Source organism: Maniola jurtina, chromosome 1, assembly GCF_905333055.1.
Source record: "Maniola jurtina chromosome 1, ilManJurt1.1, whole genome shotgun sequence".
Classification (NCBI taxonomy): domain Eukaryota; kingdom Metazoa; phylum Arthropoda; class Insecta; order Lepidoptera; family Nymphalidae; genus Maniola; species Maniola jurtina.
This window is the reverse complement of record NC_060029.1, coordinates 12,951,679-12,972,111: the sequence shown is the minus strand read 5'-3', so window position 1 is coordinate 12,972,111 and position 20,433 is coordinate 12,951,679. Positions and strand designations below refer to the sequence as shown.

Here is a 20,433-nt window from a genome sequence, read left to right as displayed (position 1 = left end):
CCTCAGTACGACCTGCGATGTCATTTGTATTCAATGTGCAGTGCGTAAAATGCAATGGCAGCGAGTTGAACCGTCCAGAGGAGTCACCGCTCGCGGAGCCGTGATCGGAATACGGACCCTTTTGGTCTTCAGTCAAACACTTGTAAGGTGAAACCACACGTGGTTGTATTTGTCCGACATTGGGCAACGCGGCCCAAATACGTTATGCTTTATGACCCGTTAGATTCGAGTATTTCATCGTTAAACTAAATGGAAAAACTGCTGCAATATTTGTTAAATAAGGGCATACACCATGTTTTAAGGCGATATATTATATGAGCGATCAGCAATGTAATTATACTTTCTAAGTAACGACAGTGTATCTAAAACGAAGTAGGCAACAGGTGTGCAAATCGTGTGGGTTTGGTTCAAGAATGTAGAGACACATATTCTCGCCTCTATTCCGCATTCTTTTCAATGTCTACCTGCTGCCCCGCAAATAGTGACAGATAACTAGCACTAGAGCTTTTTTTTATAAATAACACGTATTTCAAGTACACACCACTCTCACTGAAAATGTTTTCGCAAACAAATTAAATACAAGAAGGTCGCTAATAAACTGATACAACCGACGATGAACGATGCCTACGCGTGACTAAAATGACTGACAACAATGCTATGTTGAAAGAAGTAGCAGGATATTATATACATTTTATACAGGTAAGTATAATTTAAGAAAGTTACGAAATTGCTGTCGTACTTAGGAAATAAAAGTACCTAACGCAAGAACATGATGCAAAAAGTTATTTAAGTCAGTACAAAAAGAGTTTATAATTTGGAAAAATCTTGGTGAATAATAAAGTGTTATCAAGACATTCCAAGTCGTATCTATCACAATCGGCTGATGATAGATAAGAAGGCGATATTTGCGCATGATAAAGCGTGGGCAGAAGACGAAGACATTGAAATGTTTTATGGTCTAATATCCTACTGGTAGCACCGTACAATACTTACACACTACTGTAAGCCGTACTGGTCACAATTCACACATCACTAAAATGGTCACAGTATTCAGAAATGGTAGGTAGGTATGTATGTATGTAAAATCCAGTTAGTTAAACTAAACCTCAGTGGAGGTAGGAAACATAAATCGTCTGGGCGCATTCGACCCAAAATTTATCGCCACGATTTGGTTTTCCCTGTTCGCGATGGAGCCACTGTTCCATTCATAGACCAATTTGCATTGTTATAGAGCACCATCGAAGTGCCAGTAACAAGAACAATTACAGAGAATTTATTGGGAAATTCAATCAATAGATATTTAATTGTCTCATTCAAAATGATGAACAAGCCTGGTGCCTATCATAACAGTTTAGAGAGTTGGATAAATACTCAGTAGTTTTTCAATGAGGTCTCTCGATTATTTATTATTCGAGTCTTTACTGTTAAGATTCATAAATTCAACTCACGATATTTTTTTGCCAATATTTATTCTTCGTTCATATATCACTGCTGTCTTCGTTCCAATAAATACAATTGAATATTTAAAAGAGCTAGAAAGGCAAACAAATGTTAGCCCGCTCGTTTAATTTGCATACATAAATAGTACCGATCGTCAATAAATATCCAATGTTCTGGTTGGCCGACAGATCGCACCTGGTCCACATCACGGAGTTGGGTTGTAGATGTACAAAACATCCCATTTGCGTCACATCGGAAGCGCATTTAGCGAACCCGACGACGACGCCATAAGAGCGCAATATCCGACCGACAACACACCGTACTGCTGTTAATGTTTTCAACTCTGGCTCTATACGGTATTTATCGTACTGGACTTGTTTAGCAATGGCTTATTCAAATACTAACTTGTTTTTGTCTGACGAAGTTGAATAAATATTGGCTAAGGCAATTTTGAAAGTAATTATAAAGTTTTGATTACAAAAGCTGATGCTGAAGGTGAAATATAAAAAACTGTGACGAATAAATTGAATAATGACTTTAACTTAGGAGTTAATTACCACTCTTAACAGAAAATAATAAAGTATTTTAAGGGATCTGATGGACTGACTCTTACGATTCATCAATGCTCAACTGCTGGAGCTTTGGACATCATAATCCATATAATTTAGACGAAGGATTTAAGGGAAATTAAAGGGGGATCGAAATTTTTTTTCTTAAACCAAAAACTTACTAAGAAGCCTGGATATTTGTAATTCACTGACATGAAAACATTCAATGGACAACACAAAATTTTCAGGTAATTGAAATCAGTTTTATCACCTACAGACGTAAAAAGGCGAGAGAAAAAACTCCAATAAAATGTTTACAGCCCAGCGGCGTCTTACTTAAGAGCATTCGATTTATTTGATCTGAAGTCTGAACAGACTTGTGCGCTCGGTGCAGCGGCAATGGTGCGAAAAGAGCTATTTCCACCTGAAGCGCGAATGAGAAAATCGATGGCCCGTCCCGTCGCTTCTGCAGCCGTATTTTAGATCGGTTCAACTAAAAGAAGAATGAAACCTCGTGTGGGAACACACAATGCAGGAAAAGCTTTTAGAAGACGTTTTGCTCCGAATGCACTCATTGGTTTATTTTATTTGCAACATTTCAATTTCAAAATGTATACAGCAAACTTTTCTGACAATGCTTCACAACGTTTTTAAAAACCTTTTGAGGAGTAGGTACTAGGAGCTATTATTATTAATGCACAGTAAACCCTTTGACATAAAATTAATATACAAATTTTAAAAGGATTCTCTTTAATCCTCTATTAAAACACAAATCTATACAAAGCAAGAGTGCTATGCACCGTCATGAGTGTGCTAGAGCAAAGTATTCATTCAAGTATAACATGAAAATCTAGCGAGTTTCGCTAAACAAATCAGTCTGGTACGCAGACAAAATTCGAATTTATTTAGCTTCGACGTAGTATCAAAGCTGATTTTTACTCATTTACAGTTAACTATATAATGTCTGTTAAACAAATTATCGAGTGATAGGATTAAATCGACTGGATCAAGAACACAAATAAGTTTTTTGTATTTTTCTGCACTAGGCCCCTTTTGTATAATCACTTACCCAGCTTCATTATTAAAACGCGAGAAGTTCCTTAATATATGAAGTATTAAAAAAAAACTTATTAAGTAAAAGAAGAATGTTACAATATTGTATGCTCATAGACAGGATTTGGCTATACATTATACTTTTTTTTGTGACACCTTACACCTGCAGTGAAACCCAAGTTAGCAATAAAGAATTTGAAATTTAATTTTTTACAAAATCCGCAGGCCGCTGGTGATTAATAAAAGAAAACATTAAAGCCCTCAGTGATAAAAAATTACACACTGCTTAAACATACATAAATTATACACATACAAACATATGACAAAAATGTGTACATAAGCCATGTATAAGCAGCGCTTAATTTTTTATTTGAAAGGCCCCCAATGTTCATGAGTAGGTATGTACAGTTTAAAAACATTCAAACTGGGTCATAGAAACATGTAAACCTAACTTATGTAAAATTATTTTGACATGTTTACCAAGCAACCGATACTGGCGCGCCTGTCTGTCTGTGTCGATTGACGTACGCTTATCTTACTTGGTTAGTCAAAATATTTAGTCTGTAGTTTATCGATTTCGGTAGGCATAATATCGCAAAGTTTTCATTTAAGGAGGAATACGTCAAACTGTCTGTAACTTGACATATTGACTAATAATATACATAATTTGATATGCGATAACGTATTCATTTGTACCTCTTTAAATTGTTTTAACTTTTGAAAATGACTTAAGTACCTATGTACTTATAAAATATCCTCACTTTAAAATTTAAAAAATTGATTTGTTTGTACTGTATATTTAATTTGCTTGTTAAAATTTGTAAAATATAAACTTTATCAATAATAGATTAACTCTTTTAATCGGTTACGTAAGCTAGCGTCAGTAAAAGTAGGCAACACGCGTAGAAGTAGCTTCTAAAATAAACGTCGAGAATGTGACCCGAATGCATATTTTACTTCTGGGTAACATTCCGATGAAATAGACAACATTTTTGTAAGCCTCTGTATCGTCGGAACGGGCCGCGACAACTTTAGCTCAATACATGGGTTTAACGTTGCTTGCTAAACAATCACATGGCTCAACGGAAAATGTTTGTGCATTCCTCTTTCATTGAGCTAGGAAACCTAAATTGGGATAGATACATTTGGTACCAGATGTTTAGGTCATTAGAGTAATAGACTTAGCTAACATTAATTAAATTGTTTATGCGTCTGTCTGTGGCATCATAGCGCTTAAACGGATAGACTTGTTCGAATGGGTTTTTCTTTATTCCAAGGAGTGTTTAATCGAGATGGTTCTAGCCGTTTGAGGATTTTCAGTTTTTTAGATAATATCATAACCTTGACCTAATAATATGAACCATCCGTTTAACCGATTTATATGAGGTGTGGTACAGAGGTAGCTTGCGTCCCTGAAATTGCCATAGGTAACTTTTCATCTCGGAAAATCAAAGAGTTTAAACGGGATTTTTGAAAACCTAACTCCACGCGGATGAAGTCGCGGGCATCATCTAGTATGTTATAACTAAGACTTTGTTGTTCTAGCACTTCCTCCACTGGAGCATTAAAGCCAACATGCGTCAAGCAGAAGAAGCGCAGGAAAAAACTGTAGCTTTATTGTCCATGCGTGGCGTTACTTAACCCCCGAGCCAAAAGGAGGGGTGTTATAAGTTTGACGTGTGTATCTGTGTGTCTGTGTATCTGTGTATCCGCGTGGCGCCTAATGTAATGAACCGATTTTAATTTAGTTTTTTTTTTTGTTTGAAAGGTGGCTTGATCGAGAGTGTTCTTAGCTATAATCCAAGAAAATCGGTTCAGCCGTTTGAAAGTTATCAGCTCTTTTCTAGTTACTGTCACCTTCACTTGTCGGGGGTGTTATAAATTTTTAATTTACACTTGATTGTATCAAAATGTCCTCGTATTTGTTTCGAACTCCGCAAATAATAATGGACCCGCAATATCTATTTCAATATTAATTTGATACGTGTATTCCTGATCTAGTTCCGTAGTAACGGTGATAAATGGGATATATTCATGAACTAAAGTGTGTCAGCAGAGTGGCGACCCGTCCTGCATTAGGGCGACCGCACACGGACCGCTAACCACGGACAGACAGTAGTGGGCGGCTACCTGAAACTAACATGGCATTTGCGGTTTACTGCGAATACAGGCCAAAACAACGGGTGCATGCAATGTTTGATCGGACACACTGCGTGGAATTAAATTTATGTTCCGGTATCCGTATAACTTATAGAGTCTAGGTACAGTTTACCTTTATACCTATACCGGATTGCACTCTGCGTGCTAAAATTTTATTCCAAAGCAAATATAAAGACGGCCCTAAAAGATACAATAGGACTCCTGCTAGTTTCATCGCTTTGGACATGAGATATCGTATTGTTTTAGTAAAATTAGGTAGAACTAGAGACTAAACGCATTATGTTACACATAAGTAATTATAAGTTATTAGTTTTTTAATGGTAGGTTAGGTAGGTACAATTAAATTTGTAATCTATTTACGTGGTTTTTTTTCATATGTTTTTGTAGTATATAGTATAGTATATATTATAAGTATATTTTCCGTCGATAAAATTGGTTCTATCTTCCTTTACCCAGAAGAGCACTTTATGAAGACTCATCTGTATGTAACTAGTTCATCTACAGGTAGATTTACTGTACGTACGTATGTTTGTAGAAATTCTAGAAATCAAGATACCTGAATACGATAGATAATATTTTCTACTGGCCCAAATACTAATGGAGCTGAAGCAAATCTATGTCGTTCTATAAGAAAATTAATGCAAATCTTATGTTGCAGTTAACATGCATGCATAAAGCATCGGCATGCAAACTACACGCAAGCCTAAATTTACCTTATAGCTCGACAATAAAATTATAAAAACTTGCTATAATTTGCGCATAACTGAAAAGTGAAATCAAACAACTATGTAGTTACGATAACAACCTCTCAAGTAAATTAATAATATGCCAGTGAGACCAATACCAACTGTAGGTATATGTAATAATAACCATAATAATCATTTTGCTTCAATGGGCAAATCTGATGGCAAATCAATACAAATCCTGGTATGTTCTCCTTCTTTACTTACGGCTGAAATAATTATAATGATTAATCAATCCATCTGCGAAGTTACTTAGCGACGTTGTTAATTATCAAAAAATACTAATCATATAAATTTTTTTCAAATAACAACTTTGCTAAGTAACCTATCGACAGATTAGGGATAGGATTGACTATTGCATGGAAAGCTATTTATTTAGGTATTTAAGTTTATTTGTAAGTATCTGTATTTTTTTCTCTGTAGGAATGTTGTGTTTTATTCTGTGTACTGTTTGCGGTATTTATTTCAGACGTTAAAAGAGTATGAGCTATCGGAAAGAGTTATTAGAAATAGACAACGATAACGAAAAGCGGTTGATTAAGATTTAGTCATGAACTATCACTATTTTTCATGTATTTCATTATGTAGCATTTTTCATACCAGTTATTAGTGTCTCAAAATATCGGTTGAACATATTTTATGCAGTGTTATAGGCGAAGAAGCCAACGATACAACATTTAAATACGATTTGAGCGTCGTTGGATGGGCATAACTACGCATCTATCGTCATAACATGGCCGTGTGGACAGCAGTGTGGCAGAATGAGTGTAATTTTGGAAAGTGCCCGCGGTTAAGTCGCATAGTCACGCAACATCAGGTACCCAATTAAAGGAACGCAATCTGAATTACTAATAACTTTAGTTGGGTGTTAACACGATTAACCTAAGCGGCCTTTATAGTAAGATACAAGCTTTATAATTATTGGGGCTTAGTGTTGCCCATTCATCAACTAACGAACACGCAAGTAAATTAATTTAGAGTTTGCGAAAGTTATTATGGACTAAGAGCCAGTGCGTGCCAGAACTTCGTTATTTTATAAAAGCTGAAAGTTTCTCTGCAAAGATACAAGCTTTATAATTATTGGGGCTTGGTCTTGCCCATTCATCAACTAACGAACACGCAAGTAAATTAATTTAGAGTTTGCGATGGTTATTATGGACTAAGAGCCAGTGAGTGCTAAAACTTCGTGCTTTTATAAAAACTGAAAGTTTCTCTGCATTGTCCCCAACACAGGGAGAAACGATCAGCGACTGTGAAGTTTGGATCATGGTGGCTTTGGGAGATAACAGGTAATAAAGGTGCAATCTTACGTCAAAGTATAAAGTCCAATTTTTTATATTTTCTTCGGAACTCAAGCTGACAAAGCTTATAATAATTAAAACACTAAGTAAATTACCTTGTATACGACTTATTTCAACTTTAGTGCTCACAGGTTATCTAAGCCGGGGGCATGTAAAAGTGAAGCATGCGCAGCCCTCATCTGAGGGTTATAACTTATAAATTATGAATATAAATACTTTGAACCTAGCCATAATTAGGTTGAAAGTAAGTACATAATACAACCAAGCAGAAATAACATGAGGAACCTACAGAATGTCCGACAAGGTCATTGCGACACCAATTAGCATGAATTACAGCTGCTCAGTGTATAAGTAATGCACAAGGTGCTGCACACGCCCACAAATGACGAAATACTTAGCAACGATCCACCTCTCTGTAACCTACTTATTACGAGATGACTTCAATGACCTACAAACTATTTTTAATTAAAAAGTGATTAAGCGGACCGACGTTGAAACGCGTTTTATATTAAGAAAAATATTAATTAAGTACGATTGAGTAAGTAATTTTACTAAACTGATAATTTGGTAAGTTTTTTTTTAACAGTATTTTGGTTTAATCATAAGATTTAGCCATATCTTACAACAAGTACTTATGGCATAAATTATGCTATCGACGATAATTAATTATTATCTACCGCAAGGTTACGAAATACGGCTCTGTGAACTTGGCACCCGACTTCAAAAATTGTAATTATTTTATGCTTTAGTATCGATAGCTTATGAGAATCAATTGGAAAAATCTTGATTTCGGGAGATGACCATTTTTTTCGTTATAACTTTTTTTTTTTTTAAATTACTACGAACGAAAAACGTTTCGCTACAATCCACTACATACGAAAAGCTATCGATACGCATAAAAAAAATACAATTTTTGAAATCGGTGCCAAGTTCACGGACCCACGATATACAGGAAGCCGTGCAAAAATTGTGTGGAATAACAAATCAGTCACTTAAATTTCGCTGAAGCAAAATATGTCACATTTCTAATATAATCTCTACGCTTACTAAAAGTAAGCGAGAAATTATTTTTTATTTAGTAGGTAACTATAGGCTCTTTTTTTATGCAAAACGAGCAAAAGCATTGAGTATACTTTATTATTATTACCACTATACAAAAAAAATTAACAGAGTTATAAACGGTTATGCTTATGAACTTAAGTAATTTTAAGGTTACAATACAATACATGTAAGTAAAACAAAGAAACGTATAATACTCTTAAAGTAACACTAGAAGGAGAAGTAAGGCCAAGGGCAGACGTGCACGTAAATTCAATTAACGCATTGACGCATCCAGCGGTTTTAATTGCTAGTTAACTAACTAGAAGAAACAATAAAAATTACTATGTCTACTTTGTTTAAACCGTAGCGGTATTTTTAAGAAATGTAAATAAGTAAAACATGACTAATAGTCCTAGATCTAATTTGAAGTGTACATCTCGTATGTGCCCCTCCCTATGCTCGTTCAACTTCGAAACCTTAGGACTATGTCGGTTACTTTGGTCCTTCTGCGGATCTCCTTATTTCTGATTTTATCACGTAGAGAAACTCCGACAATAGCTCTCCCTCGCCCGTCGAGTATCAACTCTGAGCTTGACGAGGCACATAGTTCGAAGAACCGATGGACGTTGCGATCCCAAGGTGCTGGAATGGCCGGGCGATCTCGCACCGGAAAGGGCAGCGTTAGCCTAACTAGGTGGGCAGGTGATGATATCAAAAGAATTACAGGGAGCCGCTGAATCTAGGCGGCACAAAACGCGGCGTGTGAGTCTCTACAAAGGACCCATGAGTATGTCCGTTTGTGGACGTCTATTGGTTGACTATGAACTAAGGTAAGTAACTAAGCTTTAAGGTAATTTGACCGTAATAACCACTAATCCTAGGCTCGCGCTTTTCACTGAACTTCAATCAGCCATTGACTCGTTAAGTTATTCATGTTTAGATATTAACTTGCTATTGTAAGTTTGATTTACAGTTCCAAAATGGATAACTGCCCTTAGGTTAAGTTTTTATTTCCTCAATGATTAAAGCAAACTAATTTTATACTCTGCATCAAATTCGTAAGGCAAAAACCAGGCATCTATTCCATACGAACCAGTTCCGCACGCGATTCAAGTTAGTTTGGCCTTGTCCATAAAGACGCGGGGCGTTGCGCGGTAATATGAAACTGGTGCTGATATATATGAGAATGTTCGTGCAGAAGCGTTAATACGCCCGTTTTGCTTATAATACGTGCTTGCGGTAGAACATGCGGCGGACACCGCCACAGCTTCGCCAGCCGCTTTCCCCGCAACGTGGCAGGGCAAAGTGCGGTGTGTACTGGTTGTGATGCCAGGTTACTTCTGTGCCGCTTCTCCATAAAGGGAATAATCGCAAGACGCACCGCGCCACGCCACGCGTTCCCTGAACAAGGCCTTAAGTATCAAACCGCTATAAAAACGTAATCACAACCTGATAGATGAATTAAGTGTGCGTCATGTCATTAGGAACAGGTCGACTAACAGGTTACTTGACATAGTAGTGGTTATACGAGCATTTATAATGTCACATGTTAGTGCACGGCTTTGCATAGAAATAGCTATTAAGTAATAGGAAGAAGCACTACTAGTTAGTTTAAACTTATGTAGATATAATCGTTTAACTTTGGATTATTTAGGCAATTAGTTCCTACTGGAGTAGCATAGTTAAAATTAGCAAGCTATAAAATATAGCAATACTGTAAAAAAACTACATTTTTTCAGATTCGGTTATAGTTCCGGTGTTTACTCGCGAAAATATCTGGCATATTTTCGCGAGTAAACACCGGAACTTATTAAAGGATTTAAGAACATGAAATGTGCATGGAATGTGTATAAACCAATTAAAATTCGATAAAATCAAAACAATCTCCCGCTTTACCAGTCGTCGCGTCGCGCGGCGTAAACGGGCCAGTATTTTACATGCTGTCATTAAACGTAGTTATAGAATTAAACAAGAAGAACAATAAAGTCACCGTGCCATTAAAACTACATTAAATTAGACCAATTAGGCAATTATTGCGGTTAAAGCAACGGTGATATTGCGTCTCCTACCATTGAAACTTTCAACTAATAACCGCTATCGGTGGGTATTGCGGAATTATTGTCTCTTGCCCAATTGCTTGCATCATGGCCGCCAGGTCGAAAGCGCGAATTTCTTTATTGTTCTGCGTGTGACGTCAAGGTTATACATGTTTCGATCATTAGTTTTTAGGGTTCAAAGGGGCTCTTACTAAGTCTGTCATTTTCTTTTAAATATTGCTAAAAAAGGCATGGAATTTTACATTTAAGGTGCATGAGACGGGTCTGCCCGCGAAATTAAAATTTCATTTGGATTTTCGCAATTTCAACTAATACGACAAAGTAGGCTTATGGCACTTTAATTGCTCCAATGGCAGTGTCATCCTCACAGGTTTATTAAGAATCTTTACTTGAGAAGGTCCAGTTTAAGAAATTAGTTATAGTATCGATTAATTTGTAACTCATTATTTTGACTAATTTCTTGACCTGAACACTTTCAAGTAAAGATCTTTATGTAATCCTGTGAAGATGATACTGCCATTGTCGGAATTAGAATGCCATAAGCCTACTTTGTCGCAATATTTATTTGACCAACCGGTCTTTTTGAAATAGATATCTTAGTATAGCAATTGATTATTTATTATTATTAGATTTTATAACAGCTTTTAACTTTTACACAACGGATACAATATAAAACTACGCACTTGGCGACTCCGCAGGCAGAATTTAGCTATGTAACAGTACCTTCTACCTACTATAAAACGTGCCCGTGAACTTAGCAGAGCATATGCCAGCAGATCAAAAATAAAAAGGAGTTCCCTTCGCATGCAGAAGAGTTCTATAGTTCCTGATACTTTTTAAAGATAGTTCTGGCGTTTTTGCTAAAAAAATCGCAGTTGAAATAATGCTCTGCTAACTTCCGGTAGCAGATCATTTTCGAGCAAAGCGAAAAAAAAGAGTTCTCTGTACGCACGTATCTCAGTTCTATAGTTCCTCATACTTTATAATGATAGTTCTGGCATATAAACCTAAAAAAAGTCAAATGAAAAAATCAATAAATTTTCAAATTTAGTCATCATAAGTAATTTAAAAAAATTCTAGCAGCTAGAACTCAAATCTCAGAACCTAGAACTCTACGATTTCTTATAGCTCATTAACTAAGCTATAAAATAAAGCTATTAATTAGCCCAGAACTCACAAAGAAGTCCCAGCAGAGCATAGAAGAATAGTTATAAACAATAAATTTTCAAACTTCACACCAAAAGTTGTTAAAAAAATTCCAGCTGCTAGAACTCTCATCTCAGGGGCTAGAACTCCTCGATTTATTATAGATTATTAACATAGCTATAAAATAAAGCTATAAACTAGCCCAGAACTCTCAAAAACGTGCCAGCAGAGCATACCAGAAGAGTCATGATACACTAATTTTCAAACTTATTATCATAAGCCATGAAAAAAAATCCAGCTGATAGAACTCTGATCTCAGAGGCTAGAACTCCTCGATTTCATTAATATTATTGATAAAGCTATAAAAGAAAGCCATTAACTTGCCCAGAACTCTCAAAAAAGTGCCAGCAGAGCATACAAGAAGAGTCATAAACGATAAATTTTCAAACTTAAAAATCACAAGTTACTAAAAAAATTCCAGCTGCTAGAACTCTCATCTCAGGGGCTAGAACTCCTCGATTTCTTTAAGATTATTAACATGCCTATTAAACAAAGCCATTAACTAGACAAGAACTCTCAAAAAAGTGCCAGCAGAGCATACAAGAAGAGTCATGATGCACTAATTTTCAAACTTATTATCATACGCCATGAAAAAAATTCCAGCTGCTAGAACTCTGATGTCAGAGGCTAGAACTCCTCGATTTCTTAAATATTATTGACAAAGCTATAAAACAAAGCCATTAACTAGACCAGAACTCTCAAAAAAGTGCCAGCAGAGCATACAAGAAGAGTCATAAACGATAAATTTTCAAACTTAAAAATCACAAGTTACTAAAAAATTTCCAGCTGCTAGAACTCTCATCTCAGGGGCTAGAACTCCTCGATTTCTTTAAGATTATTAACATACCTATTAAACAAAGCCATAAACTAGACAAGAACTCTCAAAAAAGTGCCAGCAGAGCATACAAGAAGAGTCATGATGCACTAATTTTCAAACTTATTATCATACGCCATGAAAAAAATTCCAGCTGCTAGAACTCTGATGTCAGAGGCTAGAACTCCTCGATTTCTTAAATATTATTGACAAAGCTATAAAACAAAGCCATTAACTAGACCAGAACTCTCAAAAAAGTGCCAGCAGAGCATACAAGAAGAGTCATAAACGATAAATTTTCAAACTTAAAAATCACAAGTTACTAAAAAATTTCCAGCTGCTAGAACTCTCATCTCAGGGGCTAGAACTCCTCGATTTCTTTAAGATTATTAACATACCTATTGAACAAAGCCATTAACTAGACCAGAACTCTCAAAAAAGTGCCAGCAGAGCATACAAGAACTGTCATAAACGATAAATTTTCAAACTTAAAAATCACAAGTTACTAAAAAAATTCCAGCTGCTAGAACTCTCATCTCAGGGGCTAGAACTCCTCGATTTCTTAAAGATTATTAACATACCTATTGAACAAAGCCATTAACTAGACCAGAACTCTCAAAAAAGTGCCAGCAGAGCATACAAGAAGAGTCATGATGCACTAATTTTCAAACTTATTATCATACGCCATGAAAAAAATTCCAGCTGCTAGTACTCTGATGTCAGAGGCTAGAACTCCTCGATTTCGTAATGTTATTGACAAAGCTATAAAACGAAGCCATCAACTAAACCAGAACTCTCAAAAAAGTGCCAGCAGAGCATACAAGAAGAGTCATAAACGATAAATTTTCAAACTTAAAAATCACAAGTTACTAAAAAATTTCCAGCTGCTAGAACTCTCATCTCAGGGGCTAGAACTCCTCGATTTCTTAAAGATTATTAACATACCTATTGAACAAAGCCATTAACTAGACAAGAACTCTCAAAAAAGTGCCAGCAGAGCATACAAGAAGAGTCATGATGCACTAATTTTCAAACTTATTATCATACGCCATGAAAAAAATTCCAGCTGCTAGAACTCTGATGTCAGAGGCTAGAACTCCTCGATTTCTTAAATGTTATTGACAAAGCTATAAAACGAAGCCATCAACTAAACCAGAACTCTCAAAAAAGTGCCAGCAGAGCATACAAGAAGAGTCATAAACGATAAATTTTCAAACTTAAAAATCACAAGTTACTAAAAAATTTCCAGCTGCTAGAACTCTCATCTCAGGGGCTAGAACTCCTCGATTTCTTTAAGATCATTAACATACCTATTAAACAAAGCCATTAACTAGACCAGAACTCTCAAAAAAGTGCCAGCAGAGCATACAAGAACTGTCATAAACGATAAATTTTCAAACTTAGAAATCACAAGTTACTAAAAAATTTCCAGCTGCTAGAACTCTCATCTCAGGGGCTAGAACTCCTCGATTTCTTAAAGATTATTAACATACCTATTGAACAAAGCCATTAACTAGACAAGAACTCTCAAAAAAGTGCCAGCAGAGCATACAAGAAGAGTCATGATGCACTAATTTTCAAACTTATTATCATACGCCATGAAAAAAATTCCAGCTGCTAGAACTCTGATGTCAGAGGCTAGAACTCCTCGATTTCTTAAATATTATTGACAAAGCTATAAAACGAAGCCATCAACTAAACCAGAACTCTCAAAAAAGTGCCAGCAGAGCATACAAGAAGAGTCATAAACGATAAATTTTCAAACTTAAAAATCACAAGTTACTAAAAAATTTCCAGCTGCTAGAACTCTCATCTCAGGGGATAGAACTCCTAGATTTATTATAGATTATTAACATAGCTATAAAATAAAGCTATAAACTAGCCCAGAACTCTCAAAAACGTGCCAGCAAAGCATACCAGAAGAGTCATGATACACTAATTTTCAAACTTATTATCATAAGCCATGAAAAAAAATCCAGCTGATAGAACTCTCATCTCAGGGGCTAGAACTCCTCGATTTCTTTAAGATTATTAACATACCTATTAAACAAAGCCATTAACTAGACAAGAACTCTCAAAAAAGTGCCAGCAGAGCATACAAGAAGAGTCATGATGCACTAATTTTCAAACTTATTATCATACGCCATGAAAAAAATTCCAGCTGCTAGAACTCTGATGTCAGAGGCTAGAACTCCTCGATTTCTTAAATATTATTGACAAAGCTATAAAACGAAGCCATCAACTAAACCAGAACTCTCAAAAAAGTGCCAGCAGAGCATACAAGAAGAGTCATAAACGATAAATTTTCAAACTTAAAAATCACAAGTTACTAAAAAAATTCCAGCTGCTAGAACTCTCATCTCAGGGGCTAGAACTCCTCGATTTCTTTAAGATCATTAACATACCTATAAAACAAAGCCATTAACTAGACCAGAACTCTCAAAAAAGTGCCAGCAGAGCATACAAGAACTGTCATAAACGATAAATTTTCAAACTTAACAAGTGTAAATTAAAAATTTATAACACCCCCGACGATTCAAAGTATTTGAGTTTTCCAAAACATCATTTTCAAATAAATAATTATGTATTTAGGCAACGTCCATCTTGACAGCTTGACATTTGTCTATTGACATAATATTATGAACCTAACGGTTATCTAACCTTCTTTCCTACAAGAAAACTATAAAAGAGCTGATAACTCTTAAACGGCTGAACCAATTTTTTTGGATTATAGCTAAGAACACTCTCGATCAAGCCACCTTTCAAACAAAAAAAACTAAATTAAAATCGGCTCATTCGTTTAGGCGCTACGATGCCACAGACAGATACACAGATACACAGACACACAGATACACAGACACACAGATACACACGTCAAACTTATAACACCCCTCTTTTTGGGTCGGGGGTTAAAAATCACAAGTTACTAAAAAAAATCCAGCAGCTAGAACTCTCATCTCAGGGGCTAGAACTCCTCGATTTCTTTAAGATTATTAACATACCTATAAAACCAAGCCATTAACTAGACCAGAACTCTCAAAAAAGTGCCAGCAGAGCATACAAGAAGAGTCAAGATGCACTAATTTTCAAACTTATTATCATACGCCATGAAAAAAATTCCAGCTGCTAGAACTCTGATCTCAGAGGCTAGAACTCCTCGATTTCTTAAATATTATTGACAAAGCTATAAAACGAAGCCATCAACTAAACCAGAACTCTCAAAAAAGTGCCAGCAGAGCATACAAGAAGAGTCATAAACGATAAATTTTCAAACTTGAAAATCACAAGTTACTAAAAAATTTCCAGCTGCTAGAACTCTCATATCAGGGGCTAGAACTCTTCGATTTCTTTAAGATTATTAACATACCTATTGAACAAAGTCATTAACTAGACCAGAACTCTCAAAAAAGTGCCAGCAGAGCATACAAGAAGAGTCATGAACGATAAATTTTCAAACTTAAAAATCACAAGTTACTAAAAAATTTCCAGCTGCTAGAACTCTCATCTCAGGGGCTAGAACTCCTCGATTTCTTAAAGATTATTAACACACCTATTAAACAAAGCCATTAACTAGACAAGAACTCTCAAAAAAGTGCCAGCAGAGCATACAAGAAGAGTCATGATGCACTAATTTTCAAACTTATTATCATACGCCATGAAAAAAATTCCAGCTGCTAGAACTCTGATGTCAGAGGCTAGAACTCCTCGATTTCTTAAATATTATTGACAAAGCTATAAAACGAAGCCATCAACTAAACCAGAACTCTCAAAAAAGTGCCAGCAGAGCATACAAGAAGAGTCATGATGCACTAATTTTCAAACTTATTATCATACGCCATGAAAAAAATTCCAGCTGCTAGAACTCTGATGTCAGGGGCTAGAACTCCTCGATTTCTTAAAGATTATTAACATACCTATTGAACAAAGCCATTAACTAGACCAGAACTCTCAAAAAAGTGCCAGCAGAGCATACAAGAACTGTCATAAACGATAAATTTTCAAACTTAAAAATCACAAGTTACTAAAAAATTTCCAGCTGCTAGAACTCTCATCTCAGGGGCTAGAACTCCTCGATTTCTTAAAGATTATTAACATACCTATTGAACAAAGCCATTAACTAGACCAGAACTCTCAAAAAAGTGCCAGCAGAGCATACAAGAACTGTCATAAACGATAAATTTTCAAACTTAAAAATCACAAGTTACTAAAAAATTTCCAGCTGCTAGAACTCTCATCTCAGGGGCTAGAACTCCTCGATTTCTTTAAGATTATTAACATACCTATTGAACAAAGCCATTAACTAGACCAGAACTCTCAAAAAAGTGCCAGCAGAGCATACAAGAACTGTCATAAACGATAAATTTTCAAACTTAAAAATCACAAGTTACTAAAAAATTTCCAGCTGCTAGAACTCTCATCTCAGGGGCTAGAACTCCTCGATTTCTTAAAGATTATTAACATACCTATTGAACAAAGCCATTAACTAGACCAGAACTCTCAAAAAAGTGCCAGCAGAGCATACAAGAAGAGTCATGATGCACTAATTTTCAAACTTATTATCATACGCCATGAAAAAAATTCCAGCTGCTAGTACTCTGATGTCAGAGGCTAGAACTCCTCGATTTCGTAATGTTATTGACAAAGCTATAAAACGAAGCCATCAACTAAACCAGAACTCTCAAAAAAGTGCCAGCAGAGCATACAAGAAGAGTCATAAACGATAAATTTTCAAACTTAAAAATCACAAGTTACTAAAAAATTTCCAGCTGCTAGAACTCTCATCTCAGGGGCTAGAACTCCTCGATTTCTTAAAGATTATTAACATACCTATTGAACAAAGCCATTAACTAGACAAGAACTCTCAAAAAAGTGCCAGCAGAGCATACAAGAAGAGTCATGATGCACTAATTTTCAAACTTATTATCATACGCCATGAAAAAAATTCCAGCTGCTAGAACTCTGATGTCAGAGGCTAGAACTCCTCGATTTCTTAAATGTTATTGACAAAGCTATAAAACGAAGCCATCAACTAAACCAGAACTCTCAAAAAAGTGCCAGCAGAGCATACAAGAAGAGTCATAAACGATAAATTTTCAAACTTAAAAATCACAAGTTACTAAAAAATTTCCAGCTGCTAGAACTCTCATCTCAGGGGCTAGAACTCCTCGATTTCTTTAAGATCATTAACATACCTATTAAACAAAGCCATTAACTAGACCAGAACTCTCAAAAAAGTGCCAGCAGAGCATACAAGAACTGTCATAAACGATAAATTTTCAAACTTAGAAATCACAAGTTACTAAAAAATTTCCAGCTGCTAGAACTCTCATCTCAGGGGCTAGAACTCCTCGATTTCTTAAAGATTATTAACATACCTATTGAACAAAGCCATTAACTAGACAAGAACTCTCAAAAAAGTGCCAGCAGAGCATACAAGAAGAGTCATGATGCACTAATTTTCAAACTTATTATCATACGCCATGAAAAAAATTCCAGCTGCTAGAACTCTGATGTCAGAGGCTAGAACTCCTCGATTTCTTAAATATTATTGACAAAGCTATAAAACGAAGCCATCAACTAAACCAGAACTCTCAAAAAAGTGCCAGCAGAGCATACAAGAAGAGTCATAAACGATAAATTTTCAAACTTAAAAATCACAAGTTACTAAAAAATTTCCAGCTGCTAGAACTCTCATCTCAGGGGATAGAACTCCTAGATTTATTATAGATTATTAACATAGCTATAAAATAAAGCTATAAACTAGCCCAGAACTCTCAAAAACGTGCCAGCAAAGCATACCAGAAGAGTCATGATACACTAATTTTCAAACTTATTATCATAAGCCATGAAAAAAAATCCAGCTGATAGAACTCTCATCTCAGGGGCTAGAACTCCTCGATTTCTTTAAGATTATTAACATACCTATTAAACAAAGCCATTAACTAGACAAGAACTCTCAAAAAAGTGCCAGCAGAGCATACAAGAAGAGTCATGATGCACTAATTTTCAAACTTATTATCATACGCCATGAAAAAAATTCCAGCTGCTAGAACTCTGATGTCAGAGGCTAGAACTCCTCGATTTCTTAAATATTATTGACAAAGCTATAAAACGAAGCCATCAACTAAACCAGAACTCTCAAAAAAGTGCCAGCAGAGCATACAAGAAGAGTCATAAACGATAAATTTTCAAACTTAAAAATCACAAGTTACTAAAAAAATTCCAGCTGCTAGAACTCTCATCTCAGGGGCTAGAACTCCTCGATTTCTTTAAGATCATTAACATACCTATAAAACAAAGCCATTAACTAGACCAGAACTCTCAAAAAAGTGCCAGCAGAGCATACAAGAACTGTCATAAACGATAAATTTTCAAACTTAAAAATCACAAGTTACTAAAAAAAATCCAGCAGCTAGAACTCTCATCTCAGGGGCTAGAACTCCTCGATTTCTTTAAGATTATTAACATACCTATAAAACCAAGCCATTAACTAGACCAGAACTCTCAAAAAAGTGCCAGCAGAGCATACAAGAAGAGTCAAGATGCACTAATTTTCAAACTTATTATCATACGCCATGAAAAAAATTCCAGCTGCTAGAACTCTGATCTCAGAGGCTAGAACTCCTCGATTTCTTAAATATTATTGACAAAGCTATAAAACGAAGCCATCAACTAAACCAGAACTCTCAAAAAAGTGCCAGCAGAGCATACAAGAAGAGTCATAAACGATAAATTTTCAAACTTGAAAATCACAAGTTACTAAAAAATTTCCAGCTGCTAGAACTCTCATATCAGGGGCTAGAACTCTTCGATTTCTTTAAGATTATTAACATACCTATTGAACAAAGTCATTAACTAGACCAGAACTCTCAAAAAAGTGCCAGCAGAGCATACAAGAAGAGTCATGAACGATAAATTTTCAAACTTAAAAATCACAAGTTACTAAAAAATTTCCAGCTGCTAGAACTCTCATCTCAGGGGCTAGAACTCCTCGATTTCTTAAAGATTATTAACACACCTATTAAACAAAGCCATTAACTAGACAAGAACTCTCAAAAAAGTGCCAGCAGAGCATACAAGAAGAGTCATGATGCACTAATTTTCAAACTTATTATCATACGCCATGAAAAAAATTCCAGCTGCTAGAACTCTGATGTCAGAGGCTAGAACTCCTCGATTTCTTAAATATTATTGACAAAGCTATAAAACGAAGCCATCAACTAAACCAGAACTCTCAAAAAAGTGCCAGCAGAGCATACAAGAAGAGTCATGATGCACTAATTTTCAAACTTATTATCATACGCCATGAAAAAAATTCCAGCTGCTAGAACTCTGATGTCAGGGGCTAGAACTCCTCGATTTCTTAAAGATTATTAACATACCTATTGAACAAAGCCATTAACTAGACCAGAACTCTCAAAAAAGTGCCAGCAGAGCATACAAGAACTGTCATAAACGATAAATTTTCAAACTTAAAAATCACAAGTTACTAAAAAATTTCCAGCTGCTAGAACTCTCATCTCAGGGGCTAGAACTCCTCGATTTCTTAAAGATTATTAACATACCTATTGAACAAAGCCATTAACTAGACCAGAACTCTCAAAAAAGTGCCAGCAGAGCATACAAGAACTGTCATAAACGATAAATTTTCAAACTTAAAAATCACAAGTTACTAAAAAATTTCCAGCTGCTAGAACTCTCATCTCAGGGGCTAGAACTCCTCGATTTCTTAAAGATTATTAACATACCTATTGAATAAAGCCATTAACTAGACCAGAACTTTCAAAAAAGTGCCAGCAGAGCATACAAGAAGAGTCATGATGCACTAATTTTCAAACTTATTATCATACGCCATGAAAAAAATTCCAGCTGCTAGAACTCTGATGTCAGAGGCTAGAACTCCTCGATTTATTAAATATTATTGACAAAGCTATAAAACAAAGCCATTAACTAGACCAGAACTCTCAAAAAAGTGCCAGCAGAGCATACAAGAAGAGTCATAAACGATAAATTTTCAAACTTAAAAATCACAAATTACTAAAAAATTTCCAGCTGCTAGAACTCTCATCT

General features: G+C 35.6%; 1 protein-coding gene across 1 annotated transcript in view; it reads right to left on the bottom strand.

The window, feature by feature from the left end:
- LOC123876342 (serine/threonine-protein kinase 26) overlaps window positions 1-20,433 on the bottom strand; it is a 164,837-nt gene that overhangs the window by 116,733 nt on the left and 27,671 nt on the right. The gene's annotated exons all lie outside the window — the stretch shown is intronic.